This window comes from Bufo bufo, chromosome 2 (genome assembly GCF_905171765.1).
Source record: "Bufo bufo chromosome 2, aBufBuf1.1, whole genome shotgun sequence".
NCBI lineage: Eukaryota > Metazoa > Chordata > Amphibia > Anura > Bufonidae > Bufo > Bufo bufo.
The window spans coordinates 230,770,021-230,795,285 of NC_053390.1; the positions used below are offsets into that span (position 1 = coordinate 230,770,021).

The window sequence follows — 25,265 nt, forward strand, 5'->3', positions numbered from 1 at the left end:
GCTATGATCAAGACTACCAACAGTAGTCTGCTATCATGTTTATGTTCCACCTGCCTTGACCTATGTTTTCCATGGACTTAATGTCCTTATCCTTGGTTTTTGTTGGCACAATCATGTTCTTCTAGATGATCAACGCAGACTATGACTTCTATCTATAGGTTTCTACCTGAACTGTGTATATAAGCCTGTCATACTGTATAAATAAATAATGCTCCTCTAACTTGGTACACAAATAGCACCCAATAGAATGACAGCATGCCCATAGTGAAACAATCAGTAGAATTTCCCCAACTAATAGCATCATTGTAGTCACCTCAATGCCTTCTATGAAAGGGGCCAGTTGAGTTTAATGCATATAAAATAGCACCAGTATAGCTATATCTGTGGTGAAAGAAAAGAAATTATGGGTCAGCAACTGAAACTCACTGAAGATGCCAAAATTCAAAACGGCTTGCAGCCTCCCCTATACTCTGAACCCTCCTCATAGGTATGGAACATACAGATGCTGCCTGACTTTCTATCGAGGCTTCTCTCACTGAAGGTTGCATGAGCCTACACTTGATGTTCCTCTCAGCAAAAAGACTTTAAAGCTCTGATATCTGACCTGCAATAAGATCTTAAAGCACTAGGACAATGCATGAGCCATAATGAAGTGAAAGTGAAAATGGCAGAACTTTGCCAGATCTCACAATAACCTGGTAAATAAGGTGGAATTTACTGATGATGACCTGGACAGATAATCTGTAAAAGTAATGGACATTGAAGACTACTCTTGTAGAAGTGACATGAGGCTAAGGAACATTTTTGAGTCGTTCACCAATGACCAACTGCACCCTTTTATTGCTCCTATAATTGGAATGCTACTACCATATATGAATCTGAAAACCATGAAACACTACAAACAACTATTCCCTAAATAGAACATTTAAAAGTAAGAAGTCCTCCTTGGAACAGATTGAAAACCTGGAAAATGGAGATCACCAAAGCTATCACAAAAGTGCATTTTTACCCAGGATTTGTCTGGTTTCCCTGCTTCAGATAATAGTGATTACTGCAGTAAAACAGAAAAGAGTAAGCACTGCAGAAAGCTAAGGTCAATAATTTATAGTCTGTCCTCATATAGACAATATAAAAGAACAGTAAGTGATGTACAATAGCTGTCATTTAAAAGGACAAGCCAAAGCAGCACAAAGAGGAACAGAAAACAATGAAGAATTTATGGCCTTTGCACGGAAACGTCAAAAAAGCTAGGAAGGAAATGCTAGCTATTCTTCTAAGGGTCAGTACACAAGGCAGGGCTTAGCAATAAAGGAAGCAGGGGAAGCGGCTGCTTTGGGCGCCCGAATCAAAAGGGGCCCACTCCGGAGGGGCCCCTTTTGTCAGGGCCCCTTCAACAGTATTAGTCAATGACATTATATACAGTAACACTGTAGGAAACGGATAGATCGACTGCTGGGCCTTGTCTCACTTGCCACCGGAGTGAAGGTTGCAAAGAAGTTGATGGGGGTGAAGGGGACCCGTTCAAAAATTTGCTGTGGGGACCAGTCATTTCTAGCCAAGCCACTGGCACAAGGCTATATTTGGAATCTATGTTTTATGGCTCCATAATACAGCGCTCCTGGACTGCTATGGGTCATACCATACTTACAGTTGCATTCCTTATAACCATATGAAATCGCTTACATTTTAGATATAGTTTTTATAAAACAAAAATACAGTATTTATTTATTATACTCACCTATATAGCGCTACTATATTCCGCAGCGCTTTACATACATTAGCATCACACTATTTGCAATGGGGCTTACAGGCTGAGTTCCCTATCAGTAAGTCTTTGGAGTGTAGGAGGAAACCAGTATATTTGGAAAGCTTCAGACCCTTTCACTTTTTTCACATTTTGTTAAGTTGCAGCCTTGTGCTAAAATAAAATAAAATTCAAGTCTTTTCTCATCATTTTGCACTCTATACCCCATAATGATAAAGTGAAAACTGAATATTACAAATGTTTGCTAATTTATTGAAAATGAAAAACTAAAATCTTGCATATACATTAACAAATTTTCAGACTAGAGATGAGCAAATAGATTCTACAGATTCTGAATTTGTCCCGAATTTCCCCAAAAACTTCTTGTGATTTGCTTCGGGCAAATGATAAAGATAGATAGAGAGTAAATGAGTGATTGAGAAAGACCCATTATTCAGCACTTGGTTGAAGCAACCTTGGCAGTGATTACAGTCTCCAGTCTTCTTGGTCATGATGTCACAAGGCTTGCACACCTGGATTGGGGATTTTCTGCCACTCTTCTCTATAGATCCTATCAAGCTCTGTCAGGTTGGATGGGGACCATCAGTGGACAGCCATTTTCAGCTCTTTCCAGAGATATTCAGCCCAGTCAGAGATCCAGAAATTAAGAATATCTCAGTATTTTGCTCCATTCAGATTTTCTCTCAATTCTGACTAGTCTCCCTGTCCCAGCTGCTGAAAAACACCACCCACAGCATGATGATACCACCACCATGTATCACTGTAGGGATGGTGTTGGGAAGGTAGTGATGAGTAGTGATGAGCGATGCAAGCTTAGGAAGTCGCCTAGTTCACAACTTTAGATTAATACTGTATGGAGATCCATCTTTGTACAGTATTAAAATGTATGGGCTCTGATGAGCCGAAGTCATTTATGGTTTTCCACTTTAAAAATCAACTACCGAAGTTATTCAACGAAGTCTCGTGTGACTTAACGAATACCTGACTTTGGCTGATCCGAGTCCATACATTTTAATATTGTACAGAGACAGATCTACAGTATTAATCTGAAGTTTTTAACAAATTGAATTTGGACGTAGCCACCAGAAGCTCGCTTCGCTTATCACTAGTAATGAGCAGTATCTGACTTCTTCTACACAGAACGTTATAATTGAGGCCAAGAATCTTGATTTCAGAGAATCTTGTTTCTCACAGTCTGAAAGTCCTTTAGGTATTGTTTGGCAAACTACAGGTGGGGTTTCATGTGTCTTTTATGGAGGAGAGGCTTTTTTCTGGCCACTCTGCCATAAAGTTCAAATTGGTGGGTTGCTGCAGTGATGGTTGACCTTTTGGAAGTTTCTCCCATCTGCACACAGGATCTTTGGAGCTCAGCGAAAGTGACATTTGGGTTCTTGGTCACTTCTTTTATCAAGGCCCTTCCCCTCGACTACTTAGTTTGGTGGGTTGGCCAGCTCTAGGAAGAGTCCTAATTCTTCCAAACTTCTTTCATTTAAGAATTATGGAAGCCATTGTGATCTTGGGAATTTTCAGTTCAGCATAAATGTTTGTACCGTTCTCCAGATTTGTACCTCCACACAATACTGTCTCTGAGTTCTACAAGCAGTTCTTTCTTCCTCATAGCTTGGTTTTTGTTCTGATATGCATTGTCAGTTGTGATGCTTTGTATAGATTCAACAGAAATGGGAGGCCCCCAGTGCTACATTTCAAGTGTCATAGCAATGGGTCTGAATACTTATGTCCATGTGAAATTTTAGTTTTTCCTTTTTAATAAATAAACATTTTTTCTAAAATTCGGTTTTCCCTTTCTCATTACAGGGCACTGAATGCAGACTGATGGGAGAAAGTCTTGATTTTTTATTTTTTTTTAGCCCAAGGCAGCAACATAATAAAATGTGAAAAAGTTACACACCTGCGTTCAGGTGTCCGCTCGTGATCTCCGTTTGAAGGGGCTCACGAGCGGTCCTGAACGCAGTCGTCCGGCCCTAATGCATTCTCAGTGGAGGCGGATCCACTGAGAATTCATCCGCCTGCCAGCGCTCAGCCTCCGCTCCGCTCAGTGAGCGGACACCTGAACGCTGCTTGCAGCGTTCGGGTGTCCGCCTGGCCGTGCGGAGGCGAGCGTCCAGACTTATAATGGAAGTCAATGGGGACGGATCCGCTTGAAGATGACACCATATGGCTCAATCTTCAAGCGGATCCGTTCCCCATTGACTTTCAATGTAAAGTCTGAACGGATCCGCTCAGGCTACTTTCAGACTTAGAAAATTTTCTAAGTTATAATGCAGACGGATCCGTTCTGAACAGATGCAAACGTCTGCATTATAGGAGCGGATCCGTCTGATGAAACATCAGACGGACCCGCTCCGAACGCTAGTGTGAAAGTAGCCTTAAAGGGTCTAAAAACTTGCCAAATTCATTGTTGGTGCATTAATGGTAGGTTAATTATCACATACAGTGAAGAACAGAAATATTTGAACACCCTGCGATTTTGCAAGTTCTCCCACTTAGAAATCATGGAGAGGTCTGAAATTCACATTATAGGTGCATTCCCACTCTGAGAGACAGAATTAAAAAATCACATTGTATGATTTTTAAAGAATGTATTTGTCTTGCACTGCTGAAAATAAGTATTTGAACACCTGAGAAAATCAGTGTTAATATTTGGTACAGAAGCCTTTGTTTGCAATTACAGAGGTCAAACGTTTCCTGTAGTTCTTGACCAGGTTTGCACACACTGCAACAGGGATTTTGGCCCACTCCTCCACACAGATCTCCTCTAGATCTGTCAGGTTTCAGGGCTGTCACTGAGCAACATGGAGTTTCATCTTCCTCCAAAGATGTTCTATTGGATTTAGGTCTGGAGACTGGCTAGGCCACTCCAGAACCTTGATATGCTTCTTACGGAGCCACTCCTGGTTTATCCTGGCTGTGTGCTTTGGGTCATTGTCATGTTGGAAGACCCAGCCACGACCCATCTTCAATGCTCTGACTGAGGGTAGGAGGTTGTTGCTCAAAATCTCACAATAAATGGCCCCATTCATCCTCTCCTTAATACAGTGCAGTCATCCTGTCCCCTTTGCATAAAAGCATCCCCAAAGCATGATGTTAACACCCCCATGCTTCACAGTAGGCATGGTGTTCTTCGGATGCAACTCATCCTTCTTTTTCCTCCAAACACGACGAGTGAAGTTTAGACCAAAAAGTTCTACTTTTTTCTCATCTGATCACATTACTTTCTCCCATGACTCCTCTGGATCATCCAGATGGTCAATGGCAAACTTCAGACGGGCTTGGACATGTGATTACTTGAGCAGGGGAACCTTCAGTGCAATGCATGATTTGAAACCATGACGGCGTAGTGTTCTACCGACAGTGACCTTTGAAACTGTGGTCCCAGCTCTCTTCATGTCATTGACCAGCTCCTCCCTTGTAGTTCTGGACTGATTCCTCACCTTTCTTATCATCAGTGATACCCCATGAGGTGAGATCTTGCATGGAGCCCCAGTGCGAGGAAGACTGACAATAGTCTTTAGCCTCTTCCATTTTCTAACAATTGCTCCAACAGTTGATCTATTTTCACCAAGCTGCTTGGCAATTCCCCCGTAGCCCTTTCTAGCCTTGTGGAGGTCCGCAACTTTGTCTCTGGTATATTTTGACAGCTCATTTGTCTTGCCCATGGTAGTAGTTGGCATCTGACTGACTGTGGGGTGGACAGGAGTCTTTAAAGAGATGAGACAGGTGCTACTAAGTTAGATTAATGAGTGGAGTAAAGGTGGACTTTTTAAAGGCACAGTAACAGGTCTTTGAGAGCCAGAATTCTTGCTGTTTCTCAGGTGTTCAAATACTTATGTTCAGCAGTGCAAGACAAATAAATTATAAAAAAAATCATACAATGTGATTTCCTGATTTATTTTATTTTATTCTGTCTCTCAGAGTGGGAATGCACCTACAATGTGAATTTCAGACCCCTCAATGATTTCTAAGTGGGAGAACTTGCAAAATCGCAATTTAGCTTCACCCATTCTTTTCTTGTTCTTTTCATATTCCTTGGATAAGGAAGTTTGACACTGTCTGTTGCATTAAGTAGCAATGAAGCCAAACGGTAAATATCTGAGGCTGGAGGACACTGTAAGCTTGTTAGTTACATAACTTAGTATTAGATTCTTTACTTCAAAGACATGGACTTCAAATCTTTCTTTCAGCATAAAATCTGTTTGCAATATTGATCAGTTTTCAAAGGAAATTATTATCTTTGTTGTTTTCTTTGTGGTCACTTAGAAAAAACACATGGACTTCTGTAACTATGGATATTGTTGCAGGCAACTCACAATACAATGTTCTACAAACAAGACATGCTTTAGGTAATTAATGTCTTCAACTGAAAACTTATACACCTAATTACTAAAGAGTTTTTTCATTAAATAGTATGATTTTATAAAAAATAAAAAAAATACACCTTATATTCTGCATTGGATAAGGTGGCCCACTGCCAGCTTAAGTGTCGGTTCATATGTAGGTTTTTGCTGGCTATTTTTTGTACTTTTGTATTTTTAGTTCCATTTTTTGCTGTAAAACACTAATTTAAGATATTAGCTATGGAAATACAGGACAAACATTTTTCTCCAACTGGCGTTTGTAGGTGTTTTTTTTAATCTTTCTGACTTTTTAGCTTTTAGCTTAGGGGATGCTCACAGGGTGGATTTTACAGCTGAATTTCGGTGCAGAAAGCAGAGCTGGAATTCTGCCGAAAACCTGCCAGCAGCCGTGTCCTTTCTGCCTACCATTCATCTCAATGGGAGGTAGCACTGAGGACCAGTGATGGCCAGTTCGCAGTGTTCGCCAGCGAACACATGCGGGCTGCCATCTTGACTCACAAGTCCGGCGATGCACAGGTAAGCCCTTACCTGTACCTGTACCGCGAGCCGGTCTGAAATCAAATGAGGTCACCGGGAGCAGGCAGTTCGATGAAGGCCCTCGGCGGCTGTTCTCGGAACTGCCTTCTCCCGGTGACCGCATTTGTTTCAGACCGGCTCGCGGCACAGGCACAGGTAAGGGTGGCGAACACTGCGAACTGGCCATAACTGCTGAGGACCAGGGAGGGGTGGCCTAATGCCACTGCTGTTGCCACAAAGGAAAAGGAGGACTCTCTTGTAGCGCGAGCTGGCGGCCACTTCCTTATTCCCTAATTGTGATGCTGCTTCATGTTGTGCAATAGAGCTGTGGTGCCTACGTTTGTGTTTGAACACCCATAGCATATCTTAATCTTGCAGATCTTCCACATGGCAATGCTTTTGTCTTCCAGGACTAGGGAGAAAAACTGCCAGATGAGAGATACTGGCACAGAGCTAGCGGCAGCCAAACTTGGCTTAGGTCTGGCACATTTGGGCCTGCGCCCACAGTATAAGCGATATCACCAGTTCCCAAGCTGACCATAGAATCAGATCTGGCCCTGCCAGATTTTTGGAAGGTTCTGGCATTAAATTGCTTCTGCTCTTTGTTGCTGTCGCTGCCTCCACCCTCCTCCTCTGATGTTACCACCTCCAATAGACATGCTCATTACAAGAAATACAGTTATGGTGCATATATAGGGTGGTAATGGTGCTGAAAAGATCATTTTTTTTAATTTTTATAATGGCGTATGATGATTTAGTGTGGAAACTGTCTGGAAGTGTTTATGCTTCAAAAGTAAATTGAACATTTTAAATATTTTTGTCATGATGCCTCTCTTCAAAGCAGACTGAAATGCTTTCGAAGTGTACTCTGGTCTAAGCATCAATCAAATACAGCAACCTAATAAAATTGTGTGGCTCTTGCAATGAGAAATAGCGAACCTACAAAACATTAATGACTACAAAACAACCTTTCAATAAATATCGCACAAATGCTACCATGAATCATACCCCATATAAAATAATAGTGGATAGTGTTGAGCGAATCGAAGTATCAGAAGTGGACTCTGATCCGAATTTCAGGGAAAATTCGATTTGCCGAAAAAGCCGAATTTCTTCGTGCTTCGTGGGTAACTAATAAATTTTCCTTGAAATGGCGTATAAAAAAACCAAACATACTCATCTTATCCGTCTGAGCTTGAAGAGGCAGCTGCGGCCATCTTGATTGACGATCCCTTGCGAAATTTCATGCGCCGTGGCATATGACATCATCACGCCGGCCAGAGTCATTACGCACCACGCAAGATTTTGCACGGGATCTTTAATGAAGATGGCGCCGGTGGCCTCTTCACGCTGAAATGGATGAGGTGAGTATTATTATTACTTTTAACCCCTGAAAGCCCTCATTTTTCATTTCAGATGCCGTGATCAGCGATCAACGTGGCATCTGAGGGGTTCAATGATGAAGGGGGGTCCAATCAATGTTCCCCATCATTGCGCCTGCTACCTACAAGGAAATGCGCTTTGTGACTAAGTAATTCATCACAAAGAGAAGTTCTTTGTGAAATTCGACAAAGCAGCAGAAATCTAAGTTTTCATAACTTCGCTCGTCTCTAATAGAGGGGAAAAGTAAAACAGCCAAAAAATAATAATATAATGCTCAATAACAGAAGTGAGCGACTTGATTCTGAATTTGAAATTAAACTTGTAATTTAATTTCTTATGAATTTCCCAAAAATTCTAGTTCTAAACAAACTCGATGTTTTGGTGATGTGATTCAGATGAATTATGTAAAACTGGGCCCTTCAATTTACATATTAAATTCAGTGCACTAGTGAGAGAAAAATGGCAGGGAATATGAAGGCGGAGGATCACATGACCCTGGGTGGGGACTTTCACATAAGGGTCCATTCACACGTCCGTAGTGTACTGCGGATCCGCAATACACCCGGCCGGCACTGCCATAGAACTGCCTATTCTTGTCTGCAATTGTGGACAAGAATAGAACATGTTCTATTTTTTTCGGGAGCCGCGGACCGGAAGATCGGGGGCTGCACACTGTGTGCTGTCCGCATCTCTTCCGGCCCCATAGAGAATGAATGGGTCCGGATTCGTTCTGCAACGTTGCGGAACGGATCCGGACCCATTCTACGGACGTGTGAATGGACCCTAATGCTTAGCAGTCAGCCTCACCTCAGGAGGGTCAATAATGACTTATCTATTAGACTCTATATAAGGTCCCAAGCAGAGGCACCATTCTGAGCTCAGCCACTGATACAGCATTGACACCCAAAACAGTCAGTTTAGGATCTTACAGAGACAGTGTTAGGGAAATATATTTACTGTAGTTAGGTAGATTGAATTACTTTATGGAAAGACAGGTTTTATCACTAGGGATAGGATAGGGTGAGTTAGTTCACACAAGCTGTATACAGACTGTGTTGCACTGCACATCAGTTTTTAAAGTTCTTTTTTTATATGCAGGAGTCAGCTTTTTTCCCCAAAAAACCTGTTAACAAGTGTACAACAAGCATATTTTCCTGTGTCACCAGTATCATGTATTTTGGTTGCATACATTGTGCAATTGCACAATTTGTTTCCCAAAAACCTGTTGAAGGTTTTCTGTCAACCGTGCATTTACCAATAGCTATATGTCACTATCACTTTGACATTACTAATGCTGTCTTTGCGTTAAAAAAAGAGAGAGAGAAAAAAAATAAAAGTTTTAAAAAGAAAGACAAGACAGAAAAAATATATGAGTACTATGAGACCCCAGAGTGCCAAACTAAATTTTTCAGAGCAATCTGAGCAATTCCAGTCAAATTTATTTGTTCCCGAATCGAATCTTCTGCTCGATTCATTAGCACAGGACCCAATACGAATTTCTTGAACTCATTAATAATTATACCAGAGGAAAATGCAAAATATAACTTAAATAGCAGTCATTTCTGCAGAGACCACAATGGCTGTCAGTTACCAACTGTCCTATTTAGTTTACAGAAGATATACAAATACACATGGAAGAGAATGGGCTAAAATAAAATTACAAACATTAATCATCATACTAAATATAACAGATGTCACCTAATACCCTGAAGACCAATACTGACCAAACTTTTGCTGTGTAAAGGCAGTCTTAAAAGATTATTGATAGCCAATCCTCAGGATTCACCATCAATATCTGAAAAGTGGGGTCCAACACCCCGCACCATAGCTTTTCTGCGTTAGCTCTGGTGATGGAAATCAGGGATAGAACTACACAGTTCCATCCACTGTGGCAGCATTCTAAAAACATGAGTGGTACTGCTGTCCCAAGGCTATGCTGCCCTCTCTGCAGGGAGGCAAAAGTGAAGCCAAGTGCAGCCCCAATATTTCATCATTATCCCATTGCACCATGATTGAGAAACTACTCTGCACTTTGAGCAGAAGAGAATTGCCAACCTCTTGCAATGATGAGCAGTGACATGGTTAGTGTGTCACCTGCTCAGACAAGGGGCCTGTAGAGGGAAGGGGGGAGATTTAGATATATATGTATATATGTCTCCATTAAAATATGCATATATGCATATATATTAGCCTTGAGTGGCCAGTGGGGATATATGTTACATTATATATAAATATATCCCCGCGTATATATTTGTATGGGCCCAGTATTTGCCCATGTGTTCTTTGTGGGTGTATGTGGGCCCAGTGTATGTGTGTGTGTGTGTGTGTGTATATATATATATATATATATATATATATATATATATACAGGGAGTGCAGAATTATTAGGCAAATGAGTATTTTGACCACATCATCCTCTTTATGCATGTTGTCTTACTCCAAGCTGTATAGTCTCGAAAGCCTACTACCAATTAAGCATATTAGGTGATGTGCATCTCTGTAATGAGAAGGGGTGTGGTCTAATGACATCAACACCCTATATTAGGTGTGCATAATTATTAGGCAACTTCCTTTCCTTTGGCAAAATGGGTCAAAGGAAGGACTTGACAGGCTCAGAAAAGTCAAAAATAGTGAGATATCTTGCATAGGGATGCAGCACTCTTAAAATTGCAAAGCTTCTGAAGCGTGATCATCGAACAATCAAGCGTTTCATTCAAAATAGTCAACAGGGTCACAAGAAGCGTGTGGAAAAACCAAGGCGCAAAATAACTGCCCATGAACTGAGAAAAGTCAAACGTGCAGCTGCCAAGATGCCACTTGCCACCAGTTTGGCCATATTTCAGAGCTGCAACATCACTGGAGTGCCCAAAAGCACAAGGTGTGCAATACTCAGAGACATGGCCAAGGTAAGAAAGGCTGAAAGACGACCACCACTGAACAAGACACACAAGCTGAAACGTCAAGACTGGGCCAAGAAATATCTCTAAGGTTTTATGGACTGATGAAATGAGAGTGAGTCTTGATGGGCCAGATGGATGGGCCCGTGGCTGGATTGGTAAAGGGCAGAGAGCTCCAGTCTGACTCAGACGCCAGCAAGGTGGAGGTGGAGTACTGGTTTGGGTTGGCATCATCAAAGATGAGCTTGTGGGGCCTTTTCGGGTTGAGGATGGAGTCAAGCTCAACTCCCATTCCTACTGCCAGTTTCTGGAAGACACCTTCTTCAAGCAGTGGTACAGGAAGAAGTCTGCATCCTTCAAGAAAAACATGATTTTCATGCAGGACAATGCTCCATCACACGCGTCCAAGTACTCCACAGCGTGGCCTGTGGTCCATCATCAAATGTGAGATTTACAAGGAGGGAAAACAGTACACCTCTCTGAACAGTGTCTGGGAGGCTGTGGTTGCTGCTGCACGCAATGTTGATGGTGAACAGATCAAAACACTGACAGAATCCATGGATGGCAGGCTTTTGAGTGTCCTTGCAAAGAAAGGTGGCTATATTGGTCACTGATTTGTTTTTGTTTTGTTTTTGAATGTCAGAAATGTATATTTGTGAATGTTGAGATGTTATATTGGTTTCACTGGTAAAAATAAATCATTGAAATGGGTATATATTAGTTTTTTGTTAAGTTGCCTAATAATTATGCACAGTAATAGTCACCTGCACACACAGATATCCCCCTAAAATAGCTAAAACTAAAAACAAACTAAAAACTACTTCCAAAAATATTCAGCTTTGATATTAATGAGTTTTTTGGGTTCATTGAGAACATGGTTGTTGTTCAATAATAAAATTAATCCTCAAAAATACAACTTGCCTAATAATTCTGCACTCCCTGTATAAATATGTATATATGCTCCAGTATTTTTTATATATATATATATATATATATATAAAAATAAAAAATAGAGCAGCACTCCGATATGGTGAAAAAGAAGACTGTTTATTCACCCAGCGGCGTCACCACTGGGTGAATAAACAGTCTTCTTTTTCACCATATCGGAGTGCTGCTCTATTTTTTATTTATATTATCCTGGGACGCTTTTCCTACTGGAGCTTGCACCCAATTTAAAAATTTAAAGGTTGGTGCTGCCATTTATTACACTATATATATATATATATATATATATATATATATATATTGTGCTGTCCCTGTATGCCCCAGATATATATATATATATATATATATATATATATATATATATAGAGAGAGAGAGAGAGAGAGAGAGATATGTATGTATGCCCCAGTTAATGCATACATATATATATACACTCACCTAAAGAATTATTAGGAACACCTGTTCTATTTCTCATTAATGCAATTATCTAGTCAACCAATCACATGGCAGTTGCTTCAATGCATTTAGTTCAATTAATTTAGGGGTGTGGTCCTGGTCAAGACAATCTCCTGAACTCCAAACTGAATGTCAGAATGGGAAAGAAAGGTGATTTAAGCGATTTTGAGCGTGGCATGGTTGTTGGTGCCAGACGGGCCGGTCTGAGTATTTCACAATCTGCTCAGTTACTGGGATTTTCACACACAACCATTTCTAGGGTTTACAAAGAATGGTGTGAAAAGGGAAAAACATCCAGTATGCGGCAGTCCTGTGGGCAAAAATGCCTTGTGGATGCTAGAGGTCAGAGGAGAATGGGCCGACTGATTCAAGCTGATAGAAGAGCAACGTTGACTGAAATAACCACTCGTTACAACCGAGGTATGCAGCAAAGCATCTGTGAAGCCACAACATGCACAACCTTGAGGCGGATGGGCTACAACAGCAGAAGACCCCACCGGGTACCACTCATCTCCACTACAAATAGGAAAAAGAGGCTACAATTTGCACGAGCTTACCAAAATTGGACTGTTGAAGACTGGAAAAATGTTGCCTGGTCTTATGAGTCTTGATTTCTGTTGAGACATTCAAATGGTAGAGTCCGAATTTGGCGTAAACAGAATGAGAACATGTATCCAGCAGGATAATGCACCATGTCACAAAGCTCGAATCATTTCAAATTGGTTTCTTGAACATGACAATGAGTTCACTGTACTAAAATGGCCCCCACAGTCACCAGATCTCAACCCAATAGAGCATCTTTGGGATGTGGTGGAACGGGAGCTTCGTGCCCTGGATGTGCATCCCTCAAATCTCCATCAACTGCAAGATGCTATCCTATCAATATCGGCCAACATTTCTAAAGAATGCTAACAGCACCTTGTTGAATCAATGCCACGTAGAATTAAGGCAGTTCTGAAGGCAAAAGGGGGTCCAACACCGTATTAGTATGGTGTTCCTAATAATTCTTTAGGTGAGTGTATATTGTGCTGTCCCTGTATGCCCCAGATTTATATATATAGAGAGACCAAAAGTTTGGACACACCTTCTCATTCAAAGAGTTTTCTTTATTTTCATGACTATGAAAATTGTAGATTCACACTGAAGGCATCAAAACTATGAATTAACACATGTGGAATTATATACATAACAAACAAGTGTGAAACAACTGAAAATATGTCATATTCTAGGTTCTTCAAAGTAGCCACCTTTTGCTTTGATTACTGCTTTGCACACTCTTGGCATTCTCTTGATGAGCTTCAAGAGGTAGTCCCCTGAAATGGTTTTCACTTCACAGGTGTGCCCTGTCAGGTTTAATAAGTGGGATTTCTTGCCTTATAAATGGGGTTGGGACCATCAGTTGCGTTGAGGAGAAGTCAGGTGGATACACAGCTGATAGTCCTACTGAATAGACTGTTAGAATTTGTATTATGGCAAGAAAAAAGCAGCTAAGTAAAGAAAAACGAGTGGCCATCATTACTTTAAGAAATGAAGGTCAGTCAGTCAGCCGAAAAATTGGGAAAACTTTGAAAGTAAGGGCTATTTGTTCATGAAGGAAATTGATGGGGTGCTGCGCCAGATGACCTGGCCTCCACAGTCACCAGACCTGAACCCAATCGAGATGGTTTGGGGTGAGCTGCTCCATCCCTATACACACACCCTTCCTGTAACCAGTTACCTGTTTTTTGGCGCCTCACTACACCGTTGTTTCTCTCTTAAGCAGTGAAGGAGGTGCTGATCAGTGCCCCGATTCTAGCTTATGCACGGTTCAACACCCCATTTCTGTTGTACACCGACGGAAGTCTACATGGTCTGGGGGCCGTGTTATGCCAAGTCCAGGATGGATGTGAGAGAGTCATTGCCTATGGCAGCTGGTCTCTGAGGGAATCAGAACGCAACCCTGATAACTACAGCTCCTTTAATTTGGAACTACTGGCACTGGTGTGGGCCATGACCGAAAGGTTCGCGGAGTACCTGACAGGTGTAGACGTGACCGTGATGATGGACAACAACCCGTTAGCACATCTGGAGAATGCCAAACTCGGTGCACTTGAGCAGAGGTGGTTGGCTCTCCTTTCTAAGTACCAATACCACATCAAGTTTCAGTCAGGTAGGGAGAACAGCAACACCAACGCACTCTTCCGAGTCCCTGTAGGGTTGTCAGCTCAGAATACAGATGAGGAGCTGGAGGACACTGAAACGCCTGACCATTACCCGTGTTCCAGGACATGGCACATTCAAGTGGGGTGGCGTCCGGGATGTCTCTGGTGCTGGGAAAGACATTGGCCTATTAGGAGAGAACCAAGAATGGCTGCCCGGACATGTTGAAAGTGAAGGAATGGGTTCGGGCTAAGATCTGGCTACGGCCAGAAGAGTGAGCCCGACTGACCCTAGAGGGCCAAAAGTTGTTTAGGCAGTGGGTTAAGTTGACCGTTACCCAGGGCCTCCTGTGCTGGACCATATACTTACAGTTAGAGCTGCAGTACCGACAACAGATTGTCATCCCCATGTCATTGGGACCAGAAGCTGCCAGAGAAGCCCATGAAAGGGGAGCCCATTTCGGGATCGACAAAACGTTCAAGTGGCTCCAACGGCTGGTATACTGTCCAGATCTGGCCGACATGGTGGCCGAGGCATGTCTTAAGTGTCAACCCTGCGGGCTGAGTAAGAGTACTAAACAGTGGGCTCCTGTCCAGGCCATCCGGACCTCAGCGCCCCTAGAGCTTCTGATGATTGATTATGTGCAGATTGGATACTCTACCTTGGGACACTCGTACTGTCTAGTCATGACAGATCACTTCACAAAGTATGCAGTGGCTGTACCCACCAGAAACCAGACAGCTGAGTCGGCTGCTGAACCGGTCTGCAAACACTTTATACTGGTGTTCGGGTGTCCATGGAGAATACATTCGGACCAGGGGTCATGTTTCCAGGGTACTCTAATGAACGAACTGTACCAGATGTATCACTCCTAAGGAAACGGGGCGTGCACACCCTTTAACCGCACCTTGCTCCAGATGCTGCAGACTCTGGAGGATAGCCAAAAGGCTTGGTGGCCCAAATACCTACCTGAACTAATGTGGGCCTATAACAACAGGGTATACAGTACCACCGGATACTCTCCACATATGCTCATGTTTGGGAGAGCCAGATGGGAGATTGAAGACCTCCATATGCCCGACCCGATGGAGCCACCACCGAGAAGTACCACCGCCTGGGTGCAAGAGCACCGCCGCCGGCTGACAACTATCCACAAGGTTGTGGGGGAGCGCCTGGGGCAAGTGGTACACGCCAACCCGAGACCAGTGCAGAGGGATGGGTATGCCCCGGGTGATGGTCAAAGCCAAACAGCCGCCTGGGAAGTTGGATGGGCGGTAGGAGGCGGTCCCATACACAGTGAAAAGGAGGGTAGACCCTGCCATTCCAGTCTATGAGGTAGAGCCAGTAGGCACTGGGGGACCCTCACGAAACTTGCACCGTAATATGCTGACACGTTGTAATTTTGACGAACCAATGTGCATTGAGGATATGCCTCCTCACGCTCAGAGTACAGAGGAAACCCCTCAGAGGAGGAGGAATGGTGGGTTGTCCCTGCCCAGGTACCGACAGAGGCCCCGGCTGTGGCAGGTTTTCCACCCAGAGAGAGTGCTGAACAAGTAGTAGCTCCTCCCCTGACAGATATGCCTGATGTCCCCAGTACTTCTGAGCCCCTCACTCTGAGACAGTCATCGTGGCCCGATGCTGGTGTGCCTCCCCAGCGCTATGCACAGAAGGAGTTTGTATGGGGGTGGTTCCCGAGAACAACAACCTCTAGTGGGGTGGTATGTGAGATTGTGGAACAGCTCTTCCTGTATGATGCTGGTGCATAGTTAAACTTTGAGATTGTCATTTTGCATTTCAGTCACAGGAGGCTGCTGGTTCTCTGTTACAGCTAAGTGACTGCTAGATTTAAATATGCAAAGTAGAGGATGACTCATGCTGCTTGAAGAACCAGGAAGTGTGAGAGATCCGACATGCTGGAAGTATTTTTTGTGTGAGACTGAATCCGGTTCCATCTTGGTAGCCTAGTGTCCTGGAGTGATTGGGGACGCAGTGGGGGGAGACTAGTCGTTGTCCCTTACCTAGATCCGGCCCTTAGGAAGAGGGATCATTTCAGGAGGACTGCTACAGTGTTTGGATAGAAGTCTATCTACCAAGAAAGGCCGCGTTTGCGATAAGGGACTGGTGGCCATCTAAGTTAAAAGGGATTCTCTGACACAGAACGGACGCAGGTCAGTAAATCTGTTTACTCAACGCAGTATATTAGTGGAGACTGAAGAATCAGAGACTAAGTCTAGGTCTGCAATTAGTTATTTAGTTAGTTAGGACTTGCATGCTTGGCAGGCTTTACAGAATTGTTCTGCGGCACAGTATTGACTTGTAGGCTCTGCTGTCTACGCCATCGGCTAGGTTTGTTCTCTTTTGCGGCACAGCATCGACTTGCAGGATCTGCTGTGCACACTATCACGATAGATCTGTCCAACCGGACAGGGACATTTACTGTGGGCCCGGGGTATAAGATCTTTAGTGCACCTTCACATTGTTATGTTTATATTATTATTTTAGTAAAGTTTCTGTTTTTGCAAAAAGCTGTGTGTTGTTGCTTTCCTCGTCTGTGACTTCTCTGTATCCTGGGGGTCCCTCCCCGGTTCACGGTCTTACAACTGTCCAGTTGATATTGCTAACCCCAGCCACTTGTCGCTGCCTAGCAGCAAAAACTCTCAGGCTAAATGGCTCTCCTCTGACTGCCTACACTATAGTTTTATAGCTGATGAGTTTAGGATATCGACTTGGCAGCAAGAAGTCTGTCGCTTGGGAAAATAGAGGAGCCCCTGTGTGGGAGAAATGCCTCCTCCTCTTGGAGAAACATAGTTTTCCTCTTCTTCCAGGAGTCTTCTGGACATCTGTAATGTCCCACTTATGTGTGCATGGGCCACTCCAAATTGTTATATGCCCTTTCATGTCATCTTGCACTAATCATGGTCTTTTTCTTGTTCAATGCTGATAAATTCCTATTACAGGCTGGTAAATGCATTACACACTACCAACACTACAGGTCACTATAACACCATTTATATAGGTCAGCCACAGGAAATTAGAGAGATTAGATTAGGAGAGAGGAGTTGAGGGAGGAGAGGAGTCTAGGAGACATACTTTTCTCTGTTCTCTTGGGCCTTGCCCCAGGAGTTAATCTACTTGAACTTGTGGAGATTAGAGCAGTCTCAGCTTATTGACTCCAGAGCACCAAGTGACCGGCAGAAGCCTAAAAGCACCTGGACACAGCCTGACAACTAAATACAAAGTTGGGTGTTAACATTTCTTTATGGACTATAGTTCAGACAACCTTTTCAAGACCAGTAAAGTTCCTGTTTGGTTCAACTAATGCCTCTCTCATCATTCTACTTTATCTCCTAATTGCACCTCATGGTGCTGGCGTCACAAACACAGGGGCCCAGCCACCAAAGCACCATAAGCTTACCCACTACCATCAAGGGCACCTCAACTTCCACCTGGCTGGTGTTCCCTGCAACAGAGAGTGCCCCAGAGGATTTAGTGCTGTCTTCCCCGCCACTTCACACCGGCACAGGGAGCGACAGAAAAGTGAGTAAAACTACTGCACCCATTCGGCACATTATCACCACTCTCACCGTGCACTCACTACACTCCCTGTGGCCCGGTCATTGCACATCCCAAAACAGTAGGGAACATTGGGGCAGAGTTACTAATAGTGCTACAGTTTACTACAAATCAGTCTTAAAAGGGTTATCCAACCCCTATAATGCTACCCAAAATGCCCATGCTCCTCATACTGGTTATAATTAACCCGCTCCTCGACACCCATGTCATTTCTGATGCTCGCACGGCCGCTGCTGCATCTCCCCATTGCACGGATAAAAACTTTTGGCGATGGGTGGCAGGGGCAGACTAAAGCAGGCTGTGAAGGAGAGATGTTTTGATCCGCGCAACGGGGAGATGTAGTGGTGGCCGTGCGGGCATCAGAAGTGACGCGGATGCTGGGGAGCAAGGTAAGTGTAACCAGTATGAAGGGCCAGAGTATTTTGGGGGCATTATAGGGGTTGGATAACCCCTTTAAAATTGGACATAATTAATATTGGACAAATTTACTATTCTGGTGTATGGACCTATTCTGGTGTATGTAAGTTTGAAAATCAGCAGGGTTAGGGAAAAAGAGTACAGATCACGTCTGCTAGAGCCTTGGTATTTCTGTAGCGATTAGTGTGGTTATAGCACCGTCTAGCGATGTTAAGTTGTATTACACTTTGTTTTTCCTGTTACAAAGACTGCTGCATTGCGGGTGGTGCAAAGCATTGTGGGAGTGAAAAGCATCCTGGGAAAGAGAAGCCTCCAGTCTCCAGGGCACATCAGCAGAGCTGTCCTTCTGCATGTCTCCTTCTCAAACTCCATCATCCTTGTAAAAGCATATCTGGTGAGAGATCTACCTTTGTTTCAGAGATATTATGTTATGCAGAGCTGTTCAGCTAGTTATCATTGTTATTCAGGGAGTTATAACTGTTAACTAGCCATGCAATCCTATGTATAGGCAGCCATTTTACTATATGCTTTAACTGATGACTGTTAATGTTATAGTGCATGCAATTCTATGCTTAATACTTATACATGCTATTTGTATTCTTGTAGTTTTACCAATCAAATACTCCTGTTTTACCAATAAAGAAGTTAGACAACAAAGAACAGTCCTCTTATTTGGAAGACAGGAATGGTTTATGCTGAATGTCAGACTGCACACTGTGTGAACGTGTATGAAGACAGAACATTGTCCATCCACCAATTTTTTGTCTATAAGCCCCAAAAAAAACTGTCTATTCTAAGTTTACCACAGAAAAAGGAAAAAACAGAACCTTCCCTAAAATATACTGTAACCTTTATTAATATACTAAAATATAAGTAGTACCTAAGTACAGGGGATCATAAGAGATCAGTTATCCCAGGAAGGAGTAAGATCCCCTTGGTCCTGAGTATAAAATGCCCCGTTAATGATTATCTAGATGGTGTATGGATAGTGTAGGGGGCCATATGAAAGACACATCCCCTCTCAGAGTAAAGCTGGATTACAAAAAATAAAAGACTGTGTCGGGGGAACTGTCCCTAACTTGCCCTACCTAAGGCGGAATAGCCACCGTAATAAGAGTAATCCCACTATCTTCGAATCTGGCCCTTAAACACCTTGACCTAGCAGGTAGTGGGAGGTGTAGACTAGCGGAATGCCCGATGTACTTAGGGAGATAGGGGTAACCCTACCTCCCTATGTACACTGGGCATCCCAATAGTAATCCTACCTCCCTATGTACATTGGGCATCCCACTAGTAATACTACCTCCCTATGTACACTGGGCATCCCACTAGTAATCATACCTCCGTATGTACATTAGGCATCCCACTAGTAACCCTACCTCCGTATGTACATTAGGCATCCCACTAGTAATCCTACCTCCCTATGTGCATACAGACTCCCACTAGTAACCCTACCCCCCTATGTACACTGGGCATCCCAGTAGTAACCCTACCTCCCTATGTACATTGAGCATCCCACTAGTAACCCTACCTCCCTATGTATATAAGGGATCCCACTAGTAACCCTACCTCCCTATGTACATTGGGCATCCCACTAGTAACCCTACCGCCCTATGTACAGTCGTGGCCAAAAGTTTTGAGAATTACATAAATATTGGAAATTGCAAAAGTTGCTGCTTAAGTTTTTATAATAGCAATTTGCATATACTCCAGAATGTTATGAAGAGTGATCCGATGAATTGCATAGTCCTTCTTTGCCATGAAAATTAACTTAATCCCCAAAAAAACTTTCCACTGCATTTCATTGCTGTCATTAAAGGACCTGCTGAGATCGTTTCAGTAATCGTCTTGTTAACTCAGGTGAGAATGTTGACGAGCACAAGGCTGGAGATCATTATGTCAGGCTGATTGGGTTAAAATGGCAGACTTGACATGTTAAAAGGAGGGTGATGCTTGAAATCATTGTTCTTCCATTGTTAACCATGGTGACCTGCAAAGAAACGCGTGCAGCCATCATTGCGTTGCATAAAAATGGCTTCACAGGCAAGGATATTGTGGCTACTAAGATTTCACCTCAATCAACAATTTATAGGATCATCAAGAACTTCAAGGAAAGAGGTTCAATTCTTCTTAAGAAGGCTTCAGGGTGTCCAAGAAAGTCCAGCAAGCGCCAGGATCGTCTCCTAAAGAGGATTCAGCTGCGGGATCGGAGTGCCACCAGTGCAGAGCTTGCTCGGGAATGGCAGCAGGCAGGTGTGAGCCCATCTGCACGCACAGTGAGGCGAAGACTTTCGGAAGATGGCCTGGTGTCAAGAAGGCCAGCAAAGAAGCCACTTCTCTCCAAAAAAAACATCAGGGACAGATTGATCTTCTGCAGAAAGTATGGTCAATGGACTGCTGAGGACTGGGGCAAAGTCATATTCTCCGATGAAGCCTCTTTCCGATTGTTTGGAGGCATCTGGAAAAAGGCTTGTCCGGAGAAGAAAAGGTAAGCGCTACCATCAGTCCTGTGTCATGCCAACAGTAAAGCATCCTGAGACCATTCATGTGTGCGGTTGCTTATCATTCAAGGGAGTGGGCTCACTCACAATTTTGCCAAAAAACACAGCCATGAATAAAGAATGGTACCAAAACACCCTCCAACAGCAACTTCTTCCAACAATCCAACAACAGTTTGGTGAAGAACAATGCATTTTCCAGCACGATGGAGCACCGTGCCATAAGGCAAAAGTGATAACTAAGTGGCTCGGGGACCAAAACGTTTCCATTTTGGGTCCATGGCCTGGAAACTCCCCAGATCTTAATCCCATTGAGAACTTGTGGTCAATCCTCAAGAGGCAGGTGGACAAACAAAAACCCACTAATTCCGACAAACTCCAAGAAGTGATTATGAAAGAATGGGTTGCTATCAGTCAGGAATTGCCCCAGAAGTTGATTGAGAGCATGCCAAGTCGAATTGCAGAGGTCCTGAAAAAGAAGGGCCAACACTGCAAATACTGACTCTTTGCATAAATGTCATGTAATTGTCGATAAAAGCCTTTGAAACGTATGAAGTGCGTGTAATTATATTTCACTACATCACAGAAACAACTGAAACAAAGCTCTAAAAGCAGTTTAGCAGCAAACTTTGTGAAAACTAATATTTGTGTCATTCTCAAAACTTTTGGACACGACTGTACATTGGGCATCCCACTAGTAATCCTACCTCCCTATGTACATACGGCATCCCACTAGTAACCCTACCTCCCTATGTACATTGGGCATCCCAATAGTAACCCTACCTCCCTATGTACATTGAGAATCCACTAGTAATCCTACCTTCCTATGTAAACTGAACATCCTAATAGCAATCCTACCTCCCTATGTACATACGGCATCCCACTAGTAACCCTACCTCCCTATGTACATTGGGCATCCCAATAGTAACCCTACCTCCCTATGTACATTGGGAATCCACTAGTAATCCTACCTTCCTATGTAAACTGAGCATCCTAATAGCAATCTGTAACGGACCGTTTCAGCAGACAAGGGGTTAAAATCCGTTTAGGCTATAAGCCCCTTTCTGAGAGACAGGCACAGCTACTGCAGGACACCAACCTCCCGAACTGGATACAAAGTAGCACTCCAAACTGGAACCTCACGAATAGCTGCTAGCAGACGAACAGGAATCAGCTTACACTTCTGGCAATCGGTCTTCTAACAGCATACAGTGAATCCCCCCAATAACGAGACAAGGCTCCGTGTTGAGGGTCAAGCAGTGGTCTGACTGTACTTCACGTACAGCCTCTTTTATTCATAAACCACAAACATAGTACTGCCCACAGGGGTTTGAAATACAACCAATCAGTAATTTACAACACTTACAATGTAACTACAGCAACCAATCGTTCACACCCCCAGAGGACCAGAATGAAGACCGTGACATAGGACAAATACAACATAGCTAGCCACTGAAGAAGGGGATACTCTAGCCCCGAAACGCGTCTGGTCTGACCCCCCAAGTTCTACCTCGTGTGAGTGAACCACACTGATCCTATTCAGGAACAAGTCCGCACCGTTTTACAAAGCTGGTCTGGAACCTTTACCCGGAGCTGTGACATCGCAACCGCATTTGAAACAAGCGAGACCGCGTGCAGCAAGTTTACAACCAACAGGTGACCCAAAACACCTACTGTGGGTTCTACCTAATCATATCGAAAAACCGGGAGCAAAGTTTCGATAGCCAGCAGAGGCTCCTTCTATATGTGAGGAACCTCCAACACCGGTAAGACTGTTCCTAAACTTATTTACCATCTCACTGCTGGATTCTTTTCTGACTGAAAGCGGGACGCCGCCGAGTCAGTTACGGAGTAAGATATTACTCACGAGAAACTGCACATTGCCCTATCAGGGCTAGTTTTGTTATACCCTACTGACATTTGCTCTACCTGGACTCTCATGACCATTCCAGGACAGTGAACTTCTATATTTTAGTCCATATTTTAGTGTATCATACTATATTATATTTCATCCTAGGCTCGCGGCTTATATTTTTATCAAGACTAACACCTTTATATAGACCATTTCTGCCTAAATTATACTGTATTTTAATTGATATACATTGTTGCTTTTATGTAAGGTTGTCTTTTATGCATCAACTCTATTTATTTGTATTTGGAGTGGAGCTATTGGTCACAGGCTGTACCGCTATCTACAGTGATTAATGCGCACGACAACCACAAATATATAGAATAATATATGAAGTGTTGCCCAATATACACACGTTATATTACTTTACTGTCGCAGGTATACATCTTATATTATCCACTATATTATACCATTTGTCCTTTTATCTAATAAACATTAGTAACTAAATATCCTTAGGTGTGCCCAGTCATTTTCTCTACATTTTATTCTCTTTTAACAGCGGGGTGACGCTGTAAGACTGAGAGCACCCTTTTTTGGTGTGTCTACCACCCTGTGCATCCGACTAATATACTTTATCAAATACAACATATCCCCACAATGCATCATGGTCTCCTCCTCTCTGTCCCGGAGACAACCTGAGGGGCAATCCAATTATCTCTGAGGACAAAGGGAGATCGCCAATACACATGTGAGGACAACAGAACAGACATCACCATTTAAACACACAATGGGACAATGGCACAATAGAAACACACCCAGCATTTTCCTCCCAAGCTGACAAGTTACACTTATTATAAATTGTTACAACTTTGTGAGTTTACATTGGCCATACATATAACTTACATCAATTTAAACAGTATAACTTGGGGACAAACCCATCCAAAATTCACCTGAACCGGCCCAGGGGTTCAAAAGTTAGCATATGGCCCATAATCCTGGGGCAAGAGGCGGATAAACAGGCCTCTCCAAAACCCAGTGGCGAGGCTGGTCTCGCCACACATCTCCCCCCCCAGGGAAGACTAACCAGATACCTGACCTCACGCCGGTCGGTACCTGAGTTAGTCTGGCAGCCCACCCACAACCCAATACTGGACCTGTTGCATTTGGTAGCCTGTCTCTGTTCAGTGAGTCCACCAAGGTTATGTTGGAAGCTGGTACTCCCGGTCTCTGTGTTGCTCCCTGGCTTAGAGTCTGGCTGTTGGAGGGGGAGACCGACTGTCTCTACCCCCTGTGCTGTAGGTGCAGAGACCACGGTCCCATCTGCACTGTTGTGGGGGTTACTGTCTCCCCCTGGTGCGTTAAGCTGCCGCTGGGGAGAGGGGGTAACGAGCTCCTCTCCCATACATACTTCCAGCCACTGGGGAGGGCGACCGACCGTCTCCGCTCCCAATACAGTGTCCTGCTGCTGGGGAAAGGAGACTGGGCTCTCTATTCCCTGCTGGACACTCTGCCGCTGGGGAATGGAGACTGGGCTCCCAATTCCCAAAAAATCACTCTGCTGCTGGGGGGCAGGAACAACTACCTCTGCCCCCTGTAACTCAGCTGGCGCTGGGGAGGGAGGACGCTGCTCTCCTCTCCCTGCACTTCACACTGCCTTCCCGGCATATCACTCTGCTGCTGGGGGGCAGGAACAACTACCTCTGCCCCCTGTACCTCAGCCTGCCGCTGGGGAGGGAGGACGCTGCTCTCCTCTCCCTGCATTTCACACTGCCGCTGGGGAGGGAGGACGCTGCTCTCCTCTCCCTGCACTTCACACTGCCTTCCCGGCATATCCCACCGCTGCCACCAATTGTAGCGGAGAGGCAGGGTGAAGTGCAGTATCTCCGCTGGTAGACAGGAACAATCAGAATGAAATGCAGGTAGCGTGTATATATCCCATCCCTCCAAGAACTAGACGACACATAGCTTGGAGGTGAACTGCCTGGCCGCTAGCTTGCAGCCCTTTTTATTACATGCTCCCATGAAGGAGAGGGACACACACATTATCATACATTAAGCAATAACATTGTAGTTACAACCCACACATATTCCTCCCCTCTGTCTAGGAGATAATTGAATCAATCACTGTATCTCCCCAACTATCTCCTAAACTGAAAAGTTACTACACAATGGGACAATAGAAACCCACCCAGCATATTCCTCCCCTCTGTTTGGAGCTAATTGAGTCAATCACTGTATCTTCTCAACTATCTCCTAAGCTGAAAAGTTACTCTTATACATTTTTACAACCTTGTGAGTTTACAGGTTACATACATAAAACTTATACCAATTTAACCAGTATAACTTGAGGATAACATATCCAAAACACAGTGGCAACTTGGAATAAATGGGGGGGGGGGGGGGATTGTCACAAATACAGTCCAACAGTTCTCAATGTGGCTGGTTTTGCC

The 25,265-nt window shown here is 43.7% G+C and overlaps 1 protein-coding gene across 14 annotated transcripts in view; it reads right to left on the reverse strand.

Annotated features, from left to right (window-relative positions):
• Positions 1-25,265, reverse strand: part of RIMBP2 (RIMS binding protein 2) — a 573,825-nt gene that overhangs the window by 250,149 nt on the left and 298,411 nt on the right. The window lies entirely within an intron of this gene.